The 19156-nt window shown below is 35.9% G+C and overlaps 2 long non-coding RNA genes across 2 annotated transcripts in view; one reads left to right on the forward strand and one right to left on the reverse strand.

Moving 5' to 3' along the window:
• Window positions 1-9666, forward strand: part of LOC143235313 (uncharacterized) — a 93015-nt gene extending 83349 nt beyond the window's left edge. The window contains exon 3 of the long non-coding RNA XR_013019024.1: window positions 9196-9666. This is a non-coding gene — a long non-coding RNA (uncharacterized LOC143235313). The remainder of the gene's footprint in view (window positions 1-9195) is intronic.
• Window positions 9667-9796: 130 nt separating this feature from the next.
• Window positions 9797-19156, reverse strand: part of LOC143235320 (uncharacterized) — a 29974-nt gene continuing 20614 nt past the window's right edge. Inside the window, exon 3 of the long non-coding RNA XR_013019030.1 lies at window positions 9797-10766. This is a non-coding gene — a long non-coding RNA (uncharacterized LOC143235320). The remainder of the gene's footprint in view (window positions 10767-19156) is intronic.

Below are 19156 nucleotides of genomic sequence, written 5' to 3' on the forward strand. Positions count from 1 at the left end.
TGTGTATGACCTTTCACAAAACGAATATTTTTAAAATGCATTTTTAGCTTAATAATTGGCCTTGTATGAAACGTTCGACTCGCAATCTTCTGGTCTTGGGTTTGAATCCCATAACAAAACGTTTTTATCCTTTTAGCCGTAGTCATTTCTTCTTTTTCTCCAAGAATGTATACTGTGTGGTATTGACAGTCCTTTCTCTAGTCTATCATTTGAAAATTAAGGACGACTTGAGCAAATAGCCTTAGTTTAGCCTTGAGAGAAATTTTACAGAGATTGTTTGTTTGTTTTTGAATAGCGCGTAAACTACTCAAGGGCTATCTGCGCTAGCCGTCCCTAATTTAGCAGTGTAAGACTCTTGAACTACTCTTTTACCTACAAATAGTGGGATTGACTAACATTATAACGCCTCCACGGCTGAAAGGAGGAGCATGTTTGGTGCTACGGTGATTCGAACCCGCGACCCTCAGATTACGAGTCAAACGCCTTAACCCACCTGGCCATTACGGGCCATGTAATAAAGAACTAAACAAACGCTTAACAAGTATTAGTACGTGTATTAATAGGTATATATTATAATCATAAAACAAATCCAACAACAGCAGCTGACGAACATGGAAATCGAAGACATCAAAAAGATAATTTGAAAATTATAAATAGCAGAATACTACAAACAAATAATATTAATTAATATTCTGGATCCTTAAAAATAAAGTCCAGAAAAAATTAATTAAAAATTTGCTTATAGTAACATTTATTGAAAAACCAAAGAGAGATATTTAGCAACCATTTATTCAACGAAATTCTATTTGAAGAGCCATGAGCTTCTGTCACGTTTCAGTTACATCTTTACAACATCAAGTAACACCTAATTAAAGTCTTAGATGTTCTATCACCTTCCAATCTCTCCTTTACAACGTCAAGTAACACCTAATTAAAGTCTTAGATGTTCTATCACCTTCCAATCTTTCCTTTACAACGTCAAGTAACACCTAATTAAAGTCTTAGATGTTCTATCACCTTCAAATCTCTCCTTTACAACGTCAAGTAACACCAAATTAAAGTCTTAGATGTTCCATCACCTTCCAATCTCTCCTTTACAACGTCAAGTAACACCTAATTAAAGTCTTAGATGTTCCATCACCTTCCAATCTCTCCTTTACAACGTCAAGTAACACCTAATTAAAGTCTTAGATGTTCAATCACCTTCCAATCTCTCCTTTAGAACGTCAAGTAACACCTAATTAAAGTCTTAGATGTTTTATCACCTTCCAATCTCTCCTTTACAACGTCAGGTAACACCTAATTAAAGTCTTAAATGTTCTATCACCTTCCAATCTCTGCTTTACAACGTCAAGTAACACCTAATTAACGTCTTAAATGTTCTATCACCTTCCAATCTCTGCTTTACAACGTCAAGTAACACCTAATTAAAGTCTTAGATGTTTTATCACCTTCCAATCTCTGCTTTACAACGTCAAGTAACACCTAATTAAAGTCTTAAATGCTCTATCACCTTCCAATCTCTGCTTTACAACGTCAAGTAACACCTAATTAACGTCTTAAATGTTCTATCACCTTCCAATCTCTGCTTTACAACGTCAAGTAACACCTAATTAAAGTCTTAGATGTTCCATCACCTTCCAATCTCTCCTTTACAACGTCAAGTAACACCTAATTAAAGTCTTAGATGTTCCATCACCTTCCAATCTCTCCTTTACAACGTCAAGTAACACCTAATTAAAGTCTTAAATGTTCTATCACCTTCAAATCTCTCCTTTACAACGTCAAGTAACACCAAATTAAAGTCTTAGATGTTCCATCACCTTCCAATCTCTCCTTTACAACGTCAAGTAACACCTAATTAAAGTCTTAGATGTTCCATCACCTTCCAATCTCTCCTTTACAACGTCAAGTAACACCTAATTAAAGTCTTAAATGTTCTATCACCTTCCAATCTCTCCTTTACAACGTCAAGTAACACCTAATTAAAGTCTTAAATGTTCTATCACCTTCCAATCTCTGCTTTACAACGTCAAGTAACACCTAATTAAAGTCTTAGATGTTTTATCACCTTCCAATCTCTCCTTTACAACGTCAAGTAACACCTAATTAAAGTCTTAGATGTTCCATCACCTTCCAATCTCTGCGTTACAACGTCAAATAACACCTAATTAAAGTCTTAGATGTTCCATCACTGAGCAGAGATGATAAAATATTTACAAAACAAGAATATATGATTGGGTTAAACCGTGGATAAACTGGTAGAAATCGCAAAGGATAAGATCTGGAGTGAAGTGATGTGAAAATAATACGGGAGAACAGTTAAACCAATGGAAAATAAATTATGTTAAAGTGTTAATAAAATATAATATTGTGGTGATATACACAACTAAAGATATTTGAAATAGTTAATGTTTTATGATAATTGTATGTGTAGAATAGTGAAATTTTGGGATATTTTAGGCTAATAATAATTAATGGAAAAAATAATAGAGGGGTTGGGATGTTTTGATAGCGAAAGTGTCTGGAAGAAAAATTAAGTTTTGAATATTTTTTTAAGAATCATCTTGGTCAACAACAATGAAGTGTAAGAGAACCAATTGTTTGTTTATTTTGAATTTAGGGCAAAGCTACACGAGGACTATCTGTGCTTGCCGTCCCTAATTTAGCAGCTTGAGACTAGATGGAAGGCAGTTAGTCATTACCGCAAACTCTTGGGTTACCATTTTACCAAGAAATAGTGGGATTGACCGTCACATTATAGTGCTCCCACGCTTGAAAAGGCTGAAAGGGCGAATAGGTTTGGTGTGACAAGGATTCCAGACAGCGACCCTCAGATTACTACGATTCGATCGCCCTAACCACCATGGTCCTGGCCGTGCCAGAGAACCAATTTTCTTAATACTTCGCCAAGAAAAATAAATATATTATTAGGACATTATGAGATCACTGTTTGAGAAGGAAGATCAAACATTTGTTTTGGAATTATATTAAGTTCAGAAAAATCCAGTTTAAGATATTCTGGTAAATTTGCTTGCGTAAAAAAAAGACGAAATTTAAAACGGTTTGGTTTTAAAACGCTTTACCTAGATAGTGATGTTGTAGCACCCTCTTTCATGCAGATGAAATATTCTCCTAAAACTAAGTTTTTGTATATATAATATACAAAATCTTTGTTTAGTATAATCCAGATTTATGGACGGCTAGCGCAATTATACCTCGTATAGCTTTGCGTGGAATTCAAAACAAACAAATTCTTACTTAGTCAGAACATTAATGAAGACAACCAAAGAATCACCCAATTTCGTAATTATTCACCTTAACTCAGCACTGACGACAATGTTAGTTCAGCATTTCAGAGAGACTGATTTTGTCATCAAGAAGGCGTGGCATGGTCAGGTACTTTGGTCGCAAGACTCTTAAACCGAGAGTCGCGGGTTCAGGTCCCCATCACACCAAATATGCTTGCCCTTACAGCTGTAGGGGCATTATTATATGACGTTCAATCCCACTATTCGTTGGAATAGAGCAGTCCAAGAGTTGGCGGTGAGTGGTGAAGACTAGCTCCCTTCTAAGCTTACACTGCTTAATTAGGGACGACTAGCTCAGATAGTTCTCGTGTATCTTTGCGCTCAATTCAAAACAAACAAACGTCATTAAGTAAAAGACACGAAAATAGCAACAACAACAAAAAAGAGGAATGTCTGATAAAAGCGGTGCTTTGGTCAATTCAACCGTAAACTATTGTCCATGAAGATACTATAGAATCATAAATCCTCACGAAGTTAGGATGAGCAACACACAGATGCGTTAAGAATAAAAATTTGAAACGCCTACAAAATTCTAAGAATGAGATACTTTTGTTAATATAATAAATTACTTTTTAGTGTATTTGGTTTGTTTTTTTTTGCACAAGATCTGAAACCATCATATTAACTTCCGGTACTACTTGCTTCAATGATGATAAAATGGACAAGGTAAGTTTTTCTTCCACAACTGTTTTGAACGATCCGGTTTAAAGCAATTGAACTGAAACTGTCACTAATTTCGAGAATAAGGTGCTCTGAACGATAATGATAAAGCAGATAACACTAACGTTATCCGTACCCATTTCCAGTTTGTTTGTTTTTTTTGTATCATGGGAAAAATATGAAAGTTCTTTGAAAAACAGAGTTTTAATTCTGGGGAAATGAATAATTTGTTTGCACGGTTTGGATAAACGAGTGCAAAGGAGAAGTGTTTTAAAAAACAAAGCGAAGTTTTAAGAATCGATTTCGTAATGACCTAAATGTTTAGTTGACATACGCTATTGTATGGACGAATATGTATTTGAGAAACACTGCTAAACCGTTTCAGAAACCCCTATATTTCGTTTTTGGACTTAACGTAAAATGATATGGGATAACCGACAATACATCAACATATATGTGACAGACGAAACTACTACAGACTATCATCTTATGATCTGTTTTATCTCTCAGATTCTACAACATTTATGGTTACAAAATACGTCGTAAGATGAGGGAATCATTTAGAATCCTTTTTTATCAGCTGGGTTTAAAGTAATATGAAATTTCTTAATCATTAAGCGTTAACCTAAACCCAGGGAATGGTTCTGTTTTCTTTATATGATGAACAGGTTTCATTTAAGCAAACTAGTTTTTAAGCGTTAAACTGAACCCAGTTTTTTGGAATATCCCAGGGAACGGTTCTGTTTTCTCTATACGATAAACAGGTTTCATTTAAGCAAACTAGTTTTTAAGCGTTAGACTAAACCCAGTTTTTGGAATATCCCCGGGAACAGTTCTGTTTTCTTTATTTGATGAACAGGTTTAATTTAAAAATACCAGAACTTAAGAATCAGTTTGCAACTTAATTTCTGTGATATGTGGGAAATTAATTGTAATTTCTCCATTTGATGAATTTGTTTAAGTTAAAGACACTATTAATTATTTCTGACAGAAAAAAAGAAAATATGTTAAAATAATTAAAACAACTTCACCATCATATAACAAAGAAAGATGGAATTGTTAGCCAAGAAGACCTGCAGTTTGAATTGCTTCGTATCGTGGCCAGATTTTAATGGAGACCAATGGTGCCTTAACAAAACGTTCTGGAGTTAAAAATAAATAAATATAAAAAAAGTAAATTTAAGCAAATTAAGTTTTGTATAACCGTTTCGTATATAATGACGTGATGAAAAGCTTCCTGATTATATATGAAAAATGGTTTGTTTGTTTTTGAATTTTGCACAATACTACTCGACGGCTATCTGTGCTAGCCATCCATTATTAAGCAGTGTACGACTAGAGGGAAGGCAGTTAGTCATCACCATCCAGCGACAACTCTGGGGCTACTCTTTTACCAACGAATAGTGGGACTGGATGTCACATTATAACGTCCGCACTACGAGGGATGCGAACTCGCGACCGTCAGATGACGAGTCGCACGCCTTAACACGCTTGGCCATGCCGGGCCTATAGAAAATGTATACACTATTAATTCAAGTAAATATCTCGTGTCTTCACTAGATTTTGACAAGGGATATATATATATATGGGAAGTGATCATTTTACCTTAGAAACCCGAGAATTTAGGATTTGTTTTTTTCTGTTTCATGGTACATATGAACTATAAATATCTGTATTGAAATTGTTGTCATTTGATTACCGCAATCCTTTTATGTGCACTTATCCATCTATCTAAACATATATATAATTATTTATGAAAGTAATCCATATTTTACATTTAACGACGTTTAGAAGACACATTTCACAAATCCTCATAAACCAGTTGTTTAATGAAACCAGATTAGAACTATATCTTTCGAAATTATAGCTACAACATCAAATGTTGGTTCAATCTTCCGGTGGGATAGAGGTAAATCTACGGATTTACAACACAAAAATCAGGAGTTCGATTCTTCTCGGGTGATACAGAAGACAACCCCACGTGGCTTTGCTGTGAAGCACACACACATACCCTTGTTATTTTTAGAAGCAGAGAAATAAAAATACAATAATTACTAAGTAGATTTTGGTAAAAGTCATTACATTTTACCACAGTGGTTGGTTCATCTTTGGGGGCACTTTTATTTCGTTTTTATATAGTGATATGATGCTATTTGTTCATACGATACTTTTTGGTTAAAGCAAAAGGAGCTTTGGGAAAAGACCATGTCTCATCAGGCTGGTTAGGATACAACAAACATACTAGTGGTATTAATATTGTATGTGTTCATGAACAAAGGCTGTTTTCTTGTGATTTGTTTGTTAATTTGCCTCAGCAAGGAAACAAACAACCTGACGTAAAGTAGGAGAATAGAAACCACTTGATTCTGTTTATGTTGTTACAACTGTACAAAGATGGTACGCCCAATAAGGCCAGGTGGTTAAGGTAATCAACTCATAATCCGAGGGTCGCGGGTTCGAATCCCCGTCACACCAAAACATGCTCGCCCTTTCAGCCGTGGGGGCGTTATAATGTGACTGTTAATCTCACTATTCGTTGGTAAAAGAGTAGCCCAAGAATTGGCGGTGGGTGGTGATGACTATCTGCCTTCTCTCTAGTCTTACACTGCTAAATTAGGAACGGCTAGCGCAGATAGCCCTCGTATTGCTTTGCGCGAAATTCAAAAACAAACAAACAAAGATGATGTACTTTGTGTGGAACATTACTGTGGCAGGACGTGGGTACTTTGGTGTCTTTAAGAAAGAAAAGTAACAATTGAACGTTGCTGTTGATTTCGAGTAGTTCAACATTCAGCGTCTTGATCTGTACGGACAAGTAAGTGCTTTTCCAAAATCATAGTGCATCAGTCAAGAATACGGTTTTTTTTTTTTTTTTACGGAATTGCTTGGACAATTTTTTTTCTTAATCAACGCAACTTAACGAAGACCTTTGGGATACGCTTGATCGTTTGTTTGTTATTGAATTTCGCGCAAAGTTACTCAAGGGCTATTTGCGCTAGCCGTCCCTAATTTAGCAGTGTAAGACTAGAGGGAAGGCAGCTAGTCATCATCACCCATCGCCAACTCTTAGGCTACTCTTTTACCAACGAATAGTGGGATTGACCGTATCATTAAAAAGCCCCCACAGCAGAAAGGGCGAACATGTTTGTTGCGACGGGAATTACGAGTCGAACGCCTTAACCCACCTGGCCATGCAGGGCCTACGCATGGTCGTAATCTTCGCAGCTCGAAACTTCTGCAAATATCTGTGGACTGCAAACTTTGTTTGTCGAGAAAAAGGATTTAATCAACCTTCGGGAATCAAGTAAAGTTTGTGTTGCACCAGTTTCATGCTACTTTCGCAGCGAAAGGTTGTCCAGCTCAATATCAATGCGTCATAATAAAACTGCCAGTCAGTGTAATTTCGTTTCTGGATTTACCGTCAGAACAAAACATCGTATTAATACTGGCCTTTAGTAAACAGGTCACATATAAGGAAAAACTCAAAAATGGCTTATTATGAACAACATGTATGAAAATACGGTTTTACCTTTTGGCAAAGGTTAATATTGATAGATTTTTAGCAGTGCAGCTTATAATAAAATGTTAGTTTTTAATTTGTCAGGTAAAGTCATGAAGTGTGAAAAGTCTGATAACTTTTAACACAGACACCTTATGGCGATCGTTTCCTGTGTAAATAAAGCAATTTCAATGTTATTTTTTTTTTTTTTTTTACGGTGTAATAAGACAATGTTTGGCTCAAATGAAATCTGCTTTAGTCTACTTTGAAGGTGGGTGAGAAATTACCAACCATCCCACTCTTAATGAAACATCTCTTACACCCAATCCCATCATATCAAATGGCTCTTCAAATGAATCTTCGTCTCAAACTGCAAAACAACAGGCCCGGCATGGCCAAGCGCGGTAAGGCGTGCGACTCGTAATCTGAGGGTCGCGGGTTCGCATCCCTGTCGCGCCAAACATGCTCGCCCTCCCAGCCGTGGGGGCGTTATAATGTGACGATCAATACCACTATCCATTGGTAAAAGAGTAGCCCAAGAGTTGGCGGTGGGTGGTGAGGACTAGCTGCCTTCCCTCTAGTCTTACACTGCTAAATTAGGGACGGCTAGCACAGATAGCCCTCGAGTAGCTTTGTGCGAAATTCAACAAACAAACAAACAAAACACAACAACCGTACAAGGTAGACATGATTTCCGCTTTTGATTTAATACATCTAGACTGATTCTTTATGTTGTTATTGTCTGCTAGATATTTTACTGACTTAGCAGACATCACAACTGAGAGGTTATCTTATACAAACAAACATTGTCTTATCGTGCCTTAACAAGTATTTAAAGATAACCTTATCCGTGCCAAAGTTGATCCAAAAAATATTATGATAAGGAATGGTCATTGTAATATAAATCATTACCAAGTTTATTTTCTAGTGTTTATCTGTACAACTTTTGAAAATTAATCTTCTTTTAATTACATGAGAAAACTTTGTCTTTCTGATATTTATTTAATTTAAATAGTACAAGCTTTCAGAACGTTTCCTATGGTCGTGAACGACCTCCATTAAAATTAATCCTTTGGTGTGTGTGTGTGTGTATGTATGCTGCAAGCTTACAACGCTAAAATTCGAAGTTCAATTTCCTGTAGAGAACAGAACATAAACAGCCTATCAATACGTATCTTTATCTTGAAACAGACACACCATTTAAAATATAGCTACGTGTCCCAACGTTTCTGAAATGGTTCAGCATAGCCAGGTGGTTAGGGCGCTCTACTCGTAATCTGAGGGTCGTAGGTTCAAATCCCCGTTATACTAAACATACTCGCTCTTTCAGCCGTAGAGACGTTATAATATGATGGCGAATCCCACTGTTTGCTGGTATGCAAATAGTCCAAAAGTTGATGGTGGGTGGTGATGACTACCTGTCTTCCTCCTAGTCTTACACTGCTGAATTAGGGACGGCTAGCAAAGATAGCCCTCGTGTGGATTTGGGAGAAATTCATAAAACCAACGTTACTGGAGTTGACGAAATAACGTCAAAAGGTAATGTTGTTAAATAAAAGACGTTGATGGTTTCATTCAATATGTTTCAATCGTGCTCATAAAAGCTTTAAGTTTATCTGACTTTAACGATTAGGCAAGTGTTGCTATCCATACTTGTGTTATTGAAATTTTTTTTTCTCTAATGAATGGGAGTTTTTAATTTACACTGTTGGGTGTTCCTTATAGATCTGTGGCTGCTGATCACGAAAATCACATCCAAATTTGTCCATCACGTACCGTCTTACCAGGACATTGCTACAATGGAAAAACGATATCAGGGCAACTGGAATACGTCAATGCTTGCTGACTACTGTTGGGCACTGCAACGTGATGCACCGGACATTGAATACAAACGAAAATCAGGAACAAAACACTTTTAATTATGTTGAACTTAATCAGCGTATTAGAAACATAAACGCAATTAAATACGTTATTACCGGTAAACAGTTAACTGTCTATTTCTCAAAGTTCCTACGTGATGAAGCAAAACCAAAACTATATTTGTACATACCCACCAGGTACCTGTCACAATCAGCAAAAACTTTTCAGGAAGCAAAACTTTCAAAAATAATTGTTGTGCAGTGTAATTTTCATAATTCATATTTTTATATTTCACTGAATCTTATAGTCATATATGTTCACGAAAACTAAACACTCACACAAACTCTGATTCGAGCCTTACACCTGCATGGGTGCTGGTTTGATTTTCACTTAATATAATATATTTAATATCCAGGTTTATGGCGCTACAAATGTTTCTAAAGTATGTGGCAATACCACAGTGGTAATAAAATTCTTCAGTTGAAACGGTATAACGCAATATACGACGAAATTATTCAATATTACACAAACTGACTTGATTTACGATATAATTTCTTTCAGTTTAAACGTACACAATGTATAACAGCTGTGCAAACTTGAAGATTCGTGCTTATAGGTCAGAAGAAAACATGCACGGTGAAAATTTTCGTTCGTTAATTATAGTTAAAGTAATTACACTAAAAACAAAACGACAGACAACAAAAAAATTCGGTAAGATGTAAGAGCAGTTTAATACGATGTTGGTTTTGGTATTTTACCGTACCCTAAATCAACGTTAACTTTACGAACTATTATTCATTTCAAATCTCACTTTTGAAAATCTTTTCGTGGATTTTTTTTGTTCAAAAGATCAGCTAATTTTGACAATTTTCTAGCCCAAGCTATGTGAACAAATGTTTTTATCTTGGATCATAGTAACGTGTAACTAATAGTGACAAAAAATATTTATTCTCAGAGCTTGTTGAGCAGCTAGTTTTCCTGCTGTTGTTAAAAGGTTCCGGCTTCAACGAATGATGTTTCGTATGTGGACAGACGACTTGGCTAGCTGCCAAAGTGCACCTGCCACCCGGCACGACTGAGCGTGATCCGCTAGCCTTCACGTTTAGCCTCACGGCACTCTTATGGCAATAAAATATGACATCTTCTCTATGAGTTTCCACTACGAAGGAGTCTGACCGTCGGCTCCCGCAGCCTCGTGCCTAGCGTGGGTCACTTACCGTCCTAGAGGCTGGTGATTTTTCAGTGTATCTCAGCGGGACATTTTCGGCTTTAATGTTGCTCCTAGTTTTACGCGACAGATTGCGGCGAGCTACTGTCACAAGCCATAACGAACATGGTTATCTTCCCTCTGTTCCTTCTCAAGTTGTTTATGATCTCTTCACGCTGCTACGAGGCGACCAGTGGAATGTAGAAGCTCTAACATTATCCAGAGATAACTGAGAAGAGAAAATCACCTACCTGTTAACAATTAATGATTCAATAATATAAAAATGACTTATTATAATTAAGTTTTGTAGCAGATGTAACTTAAATTTAGGGAAAATATCACTTCGAAGAGACCAAGGAAATGTTAAGGTATCTTTTACCATCATATCAGAAAAAACAGGGTAGGAAAAGTGACTTACCTGTAAAAATGACGATCTGATAATCCGAAAAATCAGTCATAAAACTCACTTATTGTAATTATGTTTAACAACATGAGTATCTTTGTTGCTAATTTGGAATTATCTTTTTTTTTTATTTTAAGACCAAACTATTTACCAAAGTTAAAGCAATAATGGAAGTCTCCCTTGCATTCCAGTTAGCCCTAAACACATATAATGTTGTCCTCGCACGATCGTGGTAAAGATATATTTTACATCTTAGATTTTGAATAATTTATAAGATTGTTTCGAATTTCGCGCATAGCTACTCGAGGGCTATCTGCGCTAGCCGTCCCTAATTTAGCAGTGTAAGACTAGAGGGAAAGCAGCTAGTCATCAACATCCACCTCCAACTCTTGGGCTACTCTTTTAGCAACGAATAGTGGGATTGACCATCACATTATAACGTCCCCATGGCTGAAAGGCGGGCATGTTTGGTGTGACGGGGATTCGAACCCGCGACTCTCGGATTACGAGTCGAGTACGTTAACCACCTAGCCATACCAGGCTCCAATTCATAAGGAAACATAAGCCTGGGTTCAGTGTGTTTTGAATAAAAGTTTTTTATAACATCTAATCAAGTACATTTAAGAGTATCGTTGTTTGTTCTTTAAGAAACACGAATAATATGTAATGATGAACAGCTGAAAAAATTTGACTAAACGCCCAGTCTTACAACCACAGTGCCGTGCACGCATCTCCTAAATACCACCCCATTACGAACTTAATTTATTTGGTAATACTAGGATATTGTGGTTTGAGTAAAATGTATTAATTTGAAAAAAAAACACAAAAGGTTGAATTAAAATTTACTTTCTCGATATTTTGAAAAGCTGTTGTAATTTTGTTTTATCAGTGCAGTCGGTATATTTTACAATTAATTTATTTAAAACGAAAATTAGAAGTTTAATAATTGAAAATTAGTGAAATTCGTTTTCCCCCACTCTTTTAAAATATCACTTTCCTTACTAAGTGGACCAGGTAACAATGAGCTTGATGGACTCTGGATTGAGTGGTTCAGAACTGGAGAAGTGATGGCACTAAACACGATTCGGTTGAAAGGCCTAGACAAGGCCTTTACCGTGGCGGGTGCCGTTGGCTGGCTTCCTTTTCTCTGGACTGCTAAATCTAAGCCTTGTAGAGATCTTTGACCTGGTCTTCTATCAATGTATGCATAAAATAATGTTAATGTTGAAAATTCCGGTTCCAAGCCTCGTGAGACTAGTTTTTTTATTTTACCATTTTTCACAGTGTTTCCTCGCTTTTGTTAGAGAAGTGCACTTCTCTCGAGAGCACGAGAACTAAAGAGTGTTACAATGTTACGAACGTAGTTTTTTTTCGTGCGGGCATCTAACTTTTAACGACAAAAACGTAAGTTTTCTTATTAAACACTTGATTAGGCACTCTAAACTGTTTACAGTGTATGTGTTCTGAAGCTAGATCTGAGAAACTCCACTGACTGAACGAGATTTTTCCATCTCTCCAACCAATATATATTGGTGAATAGCTTGCTTGGTTTTGAATTTCGTGCAAAGATACACGATGGTTATCTGCGCTAGCTGTCCCTAATTTAACAGTGTAAGATTGGAGGGAAGGCAGCTAGCCATCACCACTCACTACCATCTCTTAGGCTACTCTTTTATCAAAAAATAGTAGGATTGACCGCACATTATAATGTCCCTACGGCTGAAAGAGCGAGCCTGTTTGGTGGGACGTGGTTTCAAACCTGCGATTCAAAGTTTGTGAGTCAAGTGCCCTAGTAATTTGGTCAGACCTGGCTTCAGCGAACAGATAGATAGATACAAATAGTCTCCAATAACAGTTTCTATAGATACACCAGTAAAGTAACTTTTAGTTGACTTTGTCAAAACTGGATTTAAACCTGCTGTCCCCTGGAAAGCTGCTATTTTATCAAGTTACCAATCTATTACATCTCGCATAGTCTATATTACAAGTACAAGCAAAAACGAGATGTAAGACATAATGTACAGATCTGAAAGGCTTATCGAAAAATCTAAACCAATGATCAATAAGCAAATTTTTCACGTTTTCTTTGTGAACCACTACACTGTCACATGCATCTGAAACATCACTAGCAAACAACACAGATTACCTTCTTTGATAGATTATTTAGAAAGAGCGTTCTGAGAAGGAACTAAGAAGGACAGAAACTGCCTGTTGTAGAAACACAAGTGTAGAGGACAACGTTTCGGAAGTCTTCTGCCTTTTGTCTTCAGGCGGATGGCTTGCGAAACGTCGACCTTTTTAGAAATGACTTTATTAATGTCATCACAATTTATTTTTCTTTTTCATCATGATTAATACCAGTAAGAACACGATAAAACAGGAAGATCTGATAAACGATTCCAAAATGACAACAATTTGTTTAATAAGCCATAGAAAGTTTAATTGTAAAGAAGTTTCCTTTCTTATTTTCACAAGTACCTAAGGATGACATTGGATTATGTGTATTGTTTCCAGGTGAGAAATAAAAAGGTTCGTAAAAATACAATTGGTTGCGATGTCTTTACAAGGAGGCCCGGCACGGCCAAGCGTGTCAAGGCGTGCGACTCGTAATCCGAGGGGTGCGGGTTCGCATCCCAGTAGTGCCAAACATGCTCGCCCTTTCAGCCGTGGGAGCATTATAATGTGACGATCAATCCCACCTTTCGTTGGTAAGAGTAGCCCAAGAGTTGGCGGTGGGTGGTGATGACTAGCTGCCTTCCTTCTAGTCTTACACTACTAAAGTAGGGACGGCTAGCACAGATAGCCCTCGAGTAGCTTTGCGTGAAATTCCAAAACAAACAAAAGTCTTTACAAGGAAAAATACTTATTTGTTATTTTCATGTGTTGCTCTAGTTCAAGCTAAAATAGGTTACCATATGCTTTCCTGACTTTCGTATTTTTAACTCTTTTAACAAGAACACATGGCGATTACACGCTACCCTACTAATCTTACGTCTTGTTCTAATAACCGATGGAGTATTTGAGATACTACATTAATTTAATTCTTCAAACTTCTAAAAGGTGGAGCGGTATGTAGAATCTCGTGACATGAGAAAGGCCGATGGCCGCAGTCTGAAAAATGACACAAATGATACAGCCTGTAGTCATCACGCCAACCACCTACGTTTCTTCTAATACTTAGTTTATCCAAATTACTCAAATTTCACGATCTTTTACAGTGGTCGAAAACGAACACAGAACATTGTTTTATACCCCTAGGCGGTTAGTGCATCGAAATACTTTTAAACAAAGTATTTTCATGAGAGCCTCTCTCCGGTGTGCAACTGGTAATGGTTTGACTGGAATCATTACACACGAATACTTCAGTGTTTCTTCCATGGTACTGGATCATCTCGCAATATATTTCTCAATGGCTGATAAAAACATTTAAAAAGTTTCATCATAAATTTTTGGATGGAAGTTTTGGTTTTGTTTGTTTTGAATTTCGCGCAAAACTACTCGAGTGCTATTTGCGCTAGCCGTTCCTAATTTAGCAGTGTAAGACTATAGAGAAGGCATCTAGTCATCACCACCCACGGCTAAAAGGGCGAGCATGTTTGGTGTGACGGGGATTCGAGACCGCGACCCTCGAATTACGAGGCCTTAACTACCTGACCATGCCGGGCCTTAAATGGAAGTAAAGCGTTATTAATTTCTACAAATCAGGGGTATTTTAAAGAGTCCAGAGATAACTTTATAAAAACTACAGTACATTAAATATTTATAACCCAAGCATAGTTATAAAAAGTAGTTCTAATTTTATCCACATAAAATTTTAGTCTTAGCTGTTTTTGACCCAGATATGAAGACAATGGTTACTTTATATCACACATAACTTTAACTACTGAAATTTTTAACCCACGCATAGCTTTAAAAACGATGATTATTTTCATCTTCATGTAATTTTAACTATAGCCATTTTAAAACAGAACATATAATGGTAGAAAACAAGATTTTCTTTTAAACCAGACGTACATATTGGATTCTTTTTAAGCTGGACAAAGTGGAAGCGCTATGTTATGATGCTCAGTTTCACTTTTGATCAGTAAAAAAACACAAAAGAAGCCTAAATTAGGGACGGCTATCGTAGATGGTCATCTGATAGCTTTGCACAAAATTCCAAAAATATAAATAAAAGTTAACAACTCTAGATAGCAAGTTGTTCCACAGATTTATATATTAACTCATTGGAAAAAAACAACAACAGAAAACACCCTGAAATGGATTCGTGTCTGAAACTCCCTAATGTGTATATATGAGCTATGATTATACTGCTATCACAATTCCACACGAACAAAACGAATGTCTAATTTTATCAGTTCTTATAACGATGTTTCAATGCTCAAATTGGATCATCCTTTTCATAGTAATGTTTCAATACTTAAATTAGATTACCATTCTAATAATAATGTTTCAATACTTAAAGTGGATCATCCTTTTGATAACAATGTGTCAGTATACCTAAATTAGAACACTATTCTTAAAATAATGTTTCAATAATTAAATTATATCACCTTTTTCATAATAATGTTGCAATACTTAAATTATATCACTTTTTTCATAATAATGTTTCAATACTTAAATTATATCACTTTTTTCATAATAATGTTTCAATACTTAAATTAGAACACTCTTCTTAAAATAATGTTTCAATACTTAAATTATATCACTTTTTCATAATAATGTTTCAATACTTAAATTATATCGCTTTTTCATAATGATGTTTTAATACTTAAGTTAGATCACCATCCTCGTAATAAAGTTCCAATACGTAAATTGGATCACCATTTTCCTAATAATGTTTCAGTACATAAATTAGATCGCTCCTCTCATGATAATATTTTAATACTTAACTTAGATGACCATTCTCATAATAATGTTTTAAGATTTAGATTAGATCACCATTCTCATAGTAATATTTCAATACTTAAATTAGATTATCTTTGACCACCTTCTATTTTTAAGGCAGACAGACTGACCTTCAAGATAATTCAAAGTATCCTAATAACACAATTTGTCTCCTAAATCGGTCTTTCATTGCCCTCCTCTATATCCCTTCTAAAATCCCAATGTATTTTGCCTATCACAAGATTTAGGACGAAAATTTCCAAATAAGAACTAACTACAGACTTATACAACTAAAAGCCACGACTTCTGTTAGACTTGTATTCAATAGTAGTTTTATATATATATAGGTACCAACTAGGGCGTTGATTAGCATGGGTTTCCATTGATCTCTGCCTCTCGTTGCTCTTGTCGGTTCTTATGATATATACAAAGTCGTTATAAAAACAGTTTACCATTTTAGAGCACTACATCTCGCAACTTGTAGGGTATATGAATGTGAGATTGCACAAGGAAGTTAAGAGTATCATCCGAATGGAAATACCACCATTTTGATACCAGGTTTGATAAGTAACAACAGCTGCTCATAATGTGCTCTTCCAGATTCCAGAATGCATTGCATCTGTGTGACAACAGACTTTACAGCAATAACTCGCAGTTTTTCTGGAATGTTGATCACTTCCCAGACAATTACATCTTTGAATTATGGAATTATGCGAAACTTCCCACAGTACATGCGTGACTTCAAATACCCACGATACTAGAAACTGGGTGGTGTTCGGTTCGATGGTTGTTCACAAGGAAGGCAACTGGAAGTGATTCGGTCTTTAAAGTGTTCCTGCAAGACGTGTTTCACCTGGTTGTTAATTAGTGTGTGTATCTGTGTGGGACACCATTCTGCTTGAGAACTTTGGCGTCTGTTCCATCTTGTTGGTGACGTATGAAAATCCATTGGGTGTGAGCATGACTGGTACAACACCATTTACTGTACACTGCTCCTGTGATGATGGTTCTTTTAAAACATAAGGCTCAACGTTAAAGTAAGCTGTGGAACAACACCACGCTGTCACTTTAGTATCATAAAGGTGTGTAGAAACTATTAAGTTGTTCATTAGTTTTACCAGCTAATGCGTGTAGAAGCACTTTCAGAAAGAGAAAAGTGCGCTTCATTAGTCCATAACACAAAATCATGAAGTCGATTTAAACATACTTCTTCAATGTTTCAATATGTAGCATTTAATCGAAGAGCCTTACAAACAGTTGAAATTAGCAAATCTAGACACTAGAGGACACAAGGTGCAGTGCTGGGCCCATGTACACTTATGGTAGCTTGTTCTTCCTCGGAACATTCAGATTTGGGACAGTTTCGGTAGGTGTAGGTTGTCTGCCTGTACATGGCTGATCACAGGTGACCCTCTCTTCACATTCTTCTTTTATGAACTTGTATACGATAACACTGGAACAAGGCCCTCAGTTCGTTGTGTACACTCTACGGTGTTCCACAAGAGCAGTCTGTGATAATATTTCAGTAGTTCATCTATCTTCTAATTTGTTATTGACCTGTTGGTTGGATAAGCAGTAACGCGATCGAGAGGCTAATTTATACTCATAGAAAATATTCCAGAAAAATCAGTGTTTCCGCTGGTGACAACATGTAACAACTGTGGTATTTGTGTAATATCCTTAGCACTTGTGTTTTGTCGTATGTGGGATATGACACGCTGAAATGCGGAAATTTGTTTATAATCATACAGTATATACAACCCAGTGTTTAATAGTTTTACAACCGGCAATAGAGCACAGTCTCGAAATGTCAAGATATAGCAAGAAAATAAACATTGTTAACAATCGACTACCCTCGATCCATATGACAACTTGTTATACTAGAAGCACATTTTATAGTTCACGATTTTGTAAAATCAGACAAACTACGTGTTAAAAATATACTTGATATATAGAGTCACCTGTTTTTTTAACACTAAATCTAATCTACACAGTAACGGTTCAACAGAAATATTTCTGTCTTCCTTGAAAGACCATTGTATAAAATTAAAAGATACCGTATATTGTTGAAGAATGATAAACGTAGGACTAAAATCTCAAACTTTTCTCTTTGACAATCGGTTTACAAAACGTTCTTGTAACTAAAAAGTAACCGGTGATTTACAAATAATGAACAATCGCTGAATCAAATGAATGAAAAATTCTTCATGTTAGAAACGTGAAATCGAAACCATTATTGTGGTACAAGTTTCACTAGTTTAATTAATCTATAGGTTCTTTAGTTCGGGTGGTAAAAGAACAACAGTAATGTAAATGTGATTTAAAAAACAAAAACATGACTTTAGAATCTCACGTAATAAGAACACGTCCCACATTTCTCATTTGCTCCATTCACGTGCTAATTCATTTCTTCCCTCACAAGTCGTGACTGGTGCCTGTATCTAAAAGCCAAAACCTATCATATCACTAAATCTCGTTCAATTATGTGTAGTAATATTCTAGGCTGCTCTCTCTGTTCAATGAAAACTATTGTTTGAACAAGAACAGCCTTGGTTAAATTCCATGGTAACAACACATACCTTCTTTACCAAGTAATTCCATAGAAGGTGCTATCAACTTTAACAAAAACGACAATGTACATTTTACTGAATTAAACTAAGCGACCCTATACATCATATTGGTTAAATACTGGTGATAATATAGAATACTGCGTATTTAATTAATCCACGTGAAACTATACAATGCTCCATGTTGTTTAAACTCAGTTCATAACATAAACACTACATGCTGAATTACACTAATTAACACCATATAACACATCACATTGTTTACAAACAAATGTTGATGTACATATCAGTTGCTGAATTAGAGTAAGTGGCAATATACAATTATTCATGCTGTTTAAATATTGGTGACAATACAGGACACAACTATAGAATGCCTCATATTGTTTAAATACAAGTGAACATATAGAATACGAGATAGGGAATTAAACCATGTTGCACTATAAATTAAACAATGTATTATAAGTCTTATGGTAGCTATTGTAGTATAAACTTCATCCAAGTTCATATGTTATCAGGCTATTTTAACCTCGATAACAGAATTCAACGAGTTGTTTTCAACTTGTAAAACTCAATAAAACAAAATGGCTGTCTTTACGTAGAGTGACACAATTAAAAACACGACACTGTTTTAAGTGAAGTTTTGTTGTGTAACGATGTAAGTGATCTGTACGGTATTGAGTGTCGTTCTTAAAATAAAACACGTTGTAAAATAAATTATACTCTAGAACACAAATTGCTGTTTTTTTTTTAAACAAAATTAAC

The sequence above is a fragment of the Tachypleus tridentatus genome, chromosome 2, assembly GCF_004210375.1.
Source record: "Tachypleus tridentatus isolate NWPU-2018 chromosome 2, ASM421037v1, whole genome shotgun sequence".
NCBI classification, from domain to species: domain Eukaryota; kingdom Metazoa; phylum Arthropoda; class Merostomata; order Xiphosura; family Limulidae; genus Tachypleus; species Tachypleus tridentatus.